This window comes from Kogia breviceps, chromosome 8 (genome assembly GCF_026419965.1).
Source record: "Kogia breviceps isolate mKogBre1 chromosome 8, mKogBre1 haplotype 1, whole genome shotgun sequence".
Classification (NCBI taxonomy): Eukaryota; Metazoa; Chordata; class Mammalia; order Artiodactyla; family Physeteridae; genus Kogia; species Kogia breviceps.
This window is the reverse complement of record NC_081317.1, coordinates 107,448,164-107,456,081: the sequence shown is the minus strand read 5'-3', so window position 1 is coordinate 107,456,081 and position 7,918 is coordinate 107,448,164.

Here is a 7,918-nt window from a genome sequence, read left to right as displayed (position 1 = left end):
ACTAATTAATGCTAAATATATTGCACATTAACTTGTCTTGAGCATAACTTCACATTATCATAAGTCATTGCGGTTGCGGGGAATCTGTTTCATGAGTACATGTTTAAGTTGCATAGTAAAACTTTAAAGACTTTACACTTCCCAACCTCCCCTATTCTAGGTGTTGTCGGTTTATTAATTTTTGACAAGGAAGTGAAAATAGTACAATTTCCAGGAAGTGTTTTTATTTTATTAAAAAAAATTTTATTGACATAGAGTTGATTTACAGTATTGTGTTAGTTTCAGGTGTACAGTAAAGTGATTCAGTTATACATATATATAAATACATTTTTTTTACATTCTCTTCTATTATAGGTTATTACAAGTTACTGAGTATAGTTCCCTGTGCTATACAGTAGGTCCTTGTTGGTTATCTGTTTTATATATATTAGTGTGTATATTTTAACCCCAAACTCCTAATTTACCCCTCTCCTCCCTTCACTTTGGTAACCATAAGTTTGCTTTCTATGTCTGTGAGTCTATTTCTGTTTTTTAAATAAGTTCATTTGTACAGGAAGTGTTTTTAATTGGAGGAGTATGTCCTTTTTCTTCCCGTTCCTCTCCCCTGCTGGATTGAGTGTGTGATAACTGGAACAGGAGCAACTACTTTGGATCCTGAGGTATGCATGGGGGTATAACAGGGTCACAGAAGCCTGGATCCCTAACACCATGGGCACCAAACTTCCTTCAGATGTATAAAAGAGAACTAAACCCTTTTTTGGAATTTTTTTTTCTGTCAGTCATAATCGGATCTAATCATATTGGATTTATTTTCTGGTTTTATTAGTAAAATTTATATAAAATTTTTGTCCTAGCCACATCCTGGTTTTGTACTAATGCACTGAAAGCACTGGAATGATAGATATGAATAAAAGGACCCCAAAGCTTGTAGTATTCTATTGGGGAAGAATCATACACCACCAGCAGGTAATAGCTTCCATTGTTGTTTGCTGGGGACACAGAAGAGGGACTCCTTAGCCCAAACCGAGTAAGAGTGACTTTGAGCTGAATCCTTAGTGTAAGGAGGCTATCGCCAGTATGGAAGGGGTGTGGAGAGAGGGCATTTTGGGGATCATACAGCATGAGTAAAGGCGATGGGCATGTACAACTTCTAGGCAGTGTTCTCTGGAAGGCTGGTGTGTTTAAGGAACAGTAAGTTATCCAGAGTGAATCAGAACCTCATGTGCAATGGGGTTAGCAGAAGATAAACCTGGCATGATTGAGTCATTGGGAAGGGCCCTGAATGTCAAATGAAGGAATTTGAACTCAATACACAGGTAATTAAGAGTCATCAAATGATCTGCAAAGAAAAGAAGTCTATTTACAACCTGCCATGACAATAATCGTACGGTTCTATATTCAGAACATCAGCCTGTTGCCAACCAAATAGTGAAGGAACTCCCTGTGGAAATACAATATAATTACAATTTTCTTTCAAGGGATTGAAATAACAGAGAGTGAGAGACGGCGACAGAGAGAGAAAGACAGTTCAAGTGAGAAAGAGTGTGTGCATGTGTATGGGTGCATGTTTAATAGAGATGTGTATGTGTCCATGTTTAATAGAGGCTCCAGACAGGGGAGATAGGGGAGAGAAGAAAGCCTGAAGACTTGTGTCAGAAAAGATTTCAAAGGAATGGGAGGCAGGATTGAGATGAATTTTGAAAAGTTTAATTAAAACCATGGAACATATCTGCCTTAGGGAAGGAGAAAACTGTCTCTAAATTTATTTGTCATGAGATCTTCACACTTTCTTCCTTGGTCTATTTTTGTGGCTTCTCTGCAGGCTAATGGTAATAGATGCTAAATGTCTTTTTTGATGGAGTTTCTAGAAGTACTATATGTGGTATTTGTTTAATTTCAGATTTATTCTTTATAAGTACCAAAGGGAAATGTTAAACCCTTAAAACTATATTTCTTACTGGGGACAGGAGAAGAAAACAGACGTGTAGCCCCTACAATGTGCCTTTTATCTCATGGGCACTTTGCCTGCATTACCTCATTTACTTTAATCATCAGTATAACCCTACCAGATAGGCATTTTTACACCTATTTTCTAGAAGGAGCTGAGCATCTCGGAGATTGAGGCTACTGTCCAGATTGTTTCTAAATGGCAGAACCAGGATTTAAATTCTACTCAGCTTGACAACAGAACCCATGTTCTTTCTAAAACACTGAGAATATTCTGGCTCTCTTTCCTAGGCTAAGAGAACCTGGGCAGTTGTATGGTCTTAATAAGATGAACTAAATTATGGTTTGAATTCCCAAAGGAGATGCTTCTGGGAACCTTGAAATGAGGCACAAACGTTACTCTGGGCTAAATTTCTCATGGGAAGCAAATATAGCACTCATACATTTTTTTCTTGTTAGCAATTTTATTTGGAGCCCTTAAATCTATGCAGAAAAGAGTCTTCTGGAGCCACTTGAAATGCTCTGACCTCAGCGAGACAAGAGGAATAACTGAGAAATTCTGAGACACTTTAGGTCACTGAATCTCTTTATATATAAACCATATGATTCCATGAAAGGTCAGGAGTATCCATATGGGAAGCTTTAAGAACATGGGAATATCTTATTACTGGGCTATTTCAGGGCTTTTGTTTCAGAAGTCTTGAATATCTCAAACAGGATATTAATCTGCTTTCTTTATCTTCTAAAATTCAATAAAAGTATTTGCACAGTCATGGTAATGTGCGTTTAGTTTTCTTCTTTCTCTCCATTGTTATTTCATGGAATTGTCATTCACTTAGAAGTAGAAATAGAGTATTATGAGTATGAAGCTCTGTTGTCAGATGATGGGACCCTGAGTTCTTTATGTATGAGTTCTTTATGTACTCTGGATATTAACCTTTTATCAGATATATGATTTGCAAATATTGTCTCCCATTCTGTAGGTTGTCTTTCCACTCTGTTGATTGTTTCCTTTGCTGTGCAGAGCTTTTTAGTTTGATGTAATCCCACTTTTCTAGTTTTGCTTTTGTTGACTATGTATCTGATATTATATCCAAAAATTCATCACCCAGACCAATATCAGAAAGTTTTTCTCCTCTATTTACTTTTAGTAGTTTTATGGTTTCAGTAGTTTACAATTTCTGGTCTTATGTTAAGTCTGTAATCCATTTTGAGATGATTTCTGTATATGGTGTGAGATAAGCGTCCAATTTAATTCTTGTACATGTAAATATCCAGCTTTTCCAATACCACATATTGAAGAGGCTATCCTTTTCTCATTTCATGTTCTTGGCATTCTTGGGGAAGGTCAGTTTATTGTACATGTGGGGTTTTATTTCTAGGCTTTCTTTTCTGTTTCATTGATCCGTATGCCTGTTTTTATGCCAGTACCAGGCTGTTTTAATTACTGGAGCACTGTAATATATTTTGAAATCAGGAAATGTGATGCCTCTAGCTTTGTTCTTCTTGCTCAAGATGTCATTGGCTATTTGAGGTCTTTTGTGATTCCATACAAACCTTAGGATTGCTTTTTCCATTTTTGTAGAAAATGCCATTGGAATTTTGATAGGGATTGCATTAACTCTATAGATCACTTTGCATAGTATGGACATTTTAACAACATGAGTTCTTCCAATTCATGAACACAATGTGTTCATTTCTTCTACTAACTTCAATCAGTGGAGCTAACCTCAGGCTCTGGCATCCTGTTTTATGAAGGATTCTGAAGCTCTATCTAGACGGACAGCAACAAAGTTCTATGATTGATTGGAGATGTCTGACATGGGTGGAGGAGAAGGAAGTAGTGAAATGCTTGCCATATATTTGACATTCCTTGTTTAGGCAAAGCATATCACTGAAACTTGGTATTATTAAAAAATGATGATCTTTGGACTTGCTTTCAAATCTTAGCTCTATAATGAATAACTGTATAATATCATACAAGTTAATATTTCTGAGCTTTACTCATATGTAAAGTAGAAACATTATCTCAAGGAATTCTTGCTACATCTAGGGCTACATCCAGTTTGAAGATAGATACTGAGGGCTGACTTGAAGCTCTTTTCCCAGGAAAGTGGCAGAATCTCAGGAAGAGAGCAGAGGAAATTCTAGAAGAAACTCACTAATATACCCTGTGTTCATTTTCTATTGCTGTTGGATTTAGCAGCTTCAAACAGTGACCACTTACTAGTTCATAGTTCTGTGGGTCAGAAGTACAGCCTGGGCTCTGCTGGGTTCTCTGTTCAGGGTCTCACAGCACAGAAATCAAGGTATTGGCTAGGCTGGACTCTGATCTGGAGGTTATGGGGAAAAATCCACTTCTAAGCTTATTCAGGTTGTCAAAATCCAGTTGCTCCTTGTTGTATATCTGAGGTCCCCACTTCCTTGCTTGCTGCATCTGGGGTCTGCTCTCTGCTCCTAGAGGCTACGCACATTCCTGCTCACATGACCCCTCTATCTTCAAGCTGATAAGAACACAGCAAATCCTTCTTATGCTTCAAGTCCCTCTGACTTCTTTATTTTTTTTTCTTTAAAAGGCTCAAATCATTAGGTCAGACCTAGCTGGATCATCTCCATATCTTAAGATCAATGGATCTGGGACTTTAAAAATATCTGCAAAATGCCTTTGTAGCAGCACCTACACAGTCTTTGAAGAACCCCATTCCCAGGGCATGGGAATATCAGGGTCCATCTTTAGAATTCTGCCTACCACCCACACTAATTTAAAGGGTCAAGGGATAGGTGAATCTTGGGATTCCTTTTGCTATGAAAAACAATAGAGAACAGTAGGAGGAACTGGGAGGCCAGTGTCCCTGCACTGTTCTACTAGGCAGAAAGCCAGAGGGGCCCTAGCGGTCCCTGACCCAGGGGACAAGTACTCCAGGATAAAAGCCAGGAGAAGCTAACTGGGAACCTTGGGGTGCTGTCAAACCAAAAATAAAATTTCCTGGAGAAAGCAGCTTCTTAATGCTGCAGCTTCACCATAGCAAGCAGAAGAAACTGCACGGGGATAATTTTGCCTCCTGGGGTCCACTATGGATTTTTCTCTTCGGTCATCTTAGGCTACTATATCCCTGAGTGGTAATGTAGATTATGGTCAACCTGTCTTTTAGTTTATGATCTGTGATAAGGACTCTACATAAATTAGAGAGACATGGAAGGGGCACAAATAGAATCTACTGATTTGGCCAGTTAGAATTGCCCTTGCTCAAGGATGTGTAAACAGGGAAAAACCAATCTGAGACTGTGAAAAGAGATGAAAGTGCAAAATAAGGCTTTCATAGCACTGAAGTTGTATAGGAATACTTGGTATTGTTTTGAGAAACATTTACTATCATGGAACAGAGAAAGAAACTTTAAATAGCACCTGCTTTTTTTGTCTTTCAATAAAATTCAAGAAGCTACAGGTCAAATCAAAGCTAAAAGATGATAAGGAAACACAATAATATGAAATGGACTGAGAAGAAAGAGAAAGAAATATGCAAATGCATACAATATTGGGAGGTATTGAAGGAAAATAAAGATGTGTGCCAGAATTAAGACATGTATTAGAATAGGAAAATAAATAAATAAATCACTCATTACAAACAGATTATTTAAGCCACGTGTAATACAAGCTTAAAGATTTCTCCCAGAATACAGAGGGAAAAAGAGAAATAAAAATTTTAAGTGAACAACAAATGAATAGAAGGTACACTGTATTAATATGCATTCTTTTTGTACAGAGAATAGAAATTCATCTCAAACAAATTTCGGCATCAAAGGGAATTTGCAGGTTCACATAACCAGGAGGTCTCAGAGGGTTTTTTGGCTTCAAGACTGTCTCTAGGCTGCTGTTCCCTAACTGTCTATCCTAAAATGTTCTAGAGTCACTTTCACTCTTTTTTTTTTCTTTATGGCATTGGGCTAACTATTTATTTAAAAGGGAATATTTATTTACTTATTTATGCATTATGTACTTACAATAGTGAATGCTGTTACAGTAGGTCTCAGAAAAGAGTCTATGGGGAGGCTTATTTTCTATAAATTAACTTAAAGACCAAACGTGATTCTATTTCCACATTCTAGTTCCCACTTTCCTATTATGTTTTGAGAGTTTGCCCCTGGGTTTGGGACTTCTTTCTTCATTGACATAAGGATGGAAGTTTTTTGGTTTTTTAATTAATTAATTAATTAATGGCTGCATTGTGTCTTCATTGCTTCGCACAGTCTTTCTCTAGTTGCAGCGAGAAGGAGCTACTCTTTGTTGCGGTGCGCAGGCTTCTCATTGCAGTGGCTTCTTTTGTGACGCTTGGGCTCTAGGCGCGCCGGCTTCAGTAATTGTGGCATATGGGCGCGGTAGTTGTGGCTCGCGGGCGCTAGAGCGCAGGCTCAGTAGTTGTGGCGGACGGGCTTAGTTGCTCCGCGGCATGTGGGATCTAACCGGAGCAGGGCTCGAACCCGTGTCCACTGCACTGGCAGGCAGATTCTTAACCACTGCGCCACCAGGGGAGGTCCCAAGAGTGGAAGTTTATTCACTGTGCAGATTCTGTATGATCATGATGCATTTCTTTCTGGAAATCAGGAGGATTCATGCAGTTGAGCAGACTTTGTCGTTCCGATTGCCTGGCATTGCGCCTCAAAACCGGCGGGAGCGTGCAGGAGAGAGTGCTAGCCGCCAGGTGGTGCTCTTGGTTCTCACTGCTTTCATTCCGGGAGCTTGAGCAGTAGCTCTGCAAAAACATAGACTTGAACAAAAGAGGTTGCTACACCAGAGCTGGCACAATTGGTAATTAGGGATAGGGTTGCTATGGTGATGGTGGGGGGCATCTTGGGATGTTTATGGCTTTGTATGAGCCAATGCCTCTAAGCAATCAGATTGCTTCCTTTGATGATAATGGCTGTCATAGCAAGGTCATGAAAATCCTTTAAGATTGTGCACATGGCAATGGTCGCTATTCTTTCTATGTTCTTCTGTGATTTGTGGGCTATACCTGGGGTGTCAAGAGTGGCAGAATGTACTTGTTTTAACATGTTTATCTAAATCCACTTTGGATTTTTGACATTTTCCGTATTTGTTTTTTTCCCCATCACTAGCATTTCTCAATTTTTTGTTTTCATAAAAACACTCCATGAGGAAACAGGTTCTGGAAAGACTGTATGTTAATTGCTCTTGGAGATCACAATATCTACCAGCGTATTAAAATCAATGTGAAGTCCTGTTCCATTTCCAAAAGGTCATGTGACAATTGAACCCATCTTAGTGGAATATTCATTAACACTTAGGGATTCTTCCCTCATTTTGTCCCTAAGATGTTAATAAATATTCCGTTAAAAATGGGTTCGATTGTAGTAATTTATTATGTTTATATGGGTCTCCCCAGGTTTAGTGTCTAGTGGATGCTCAATAAATGTACATTGGTGTTTACAGGCTCCTAAAAAATATTTTTGAATTGAATTATCTGTCCATGGATACTATTGGTTGCAATTCGTCTTTATAAACGGTCTTTTAAAATTTTTTAAATAAGTTTATTTATTTATTTATTTTTGGCTGCATTGGGTCTTCATTGCACGGGCTTTCTCTCTCTCGTTGCGGTGAACTGGGGGCTACTTTTCATTGCGGTTCGCAGGCTTCTCATTGCGGCGGCAAATTTATTTTACAAAATAAAAAAATAAAGATGCAGTTGTGAATCGAAAAGGAAGCAGAACTTAAAAGTTTGGCAAAGTGTTAGCCCAGCCATACTGAAAGAAGTAAAATGTGTTCCAGAGAGAAGGGTGAGGCCAAACCACCGTTTGCTGAGGATAGTCACCTGTCTTGATGGAAGCCTGTTGTCTGCGACAACGGAACAATAACCCCGGGTCGTTTCAGAGACCATGGGTCAGGGAGGGGCTACCCTTCCTTCCTATCACAGGCCAGAGTGCAAGGCCCAGCGGAGCTGAACAATTTCGAAAG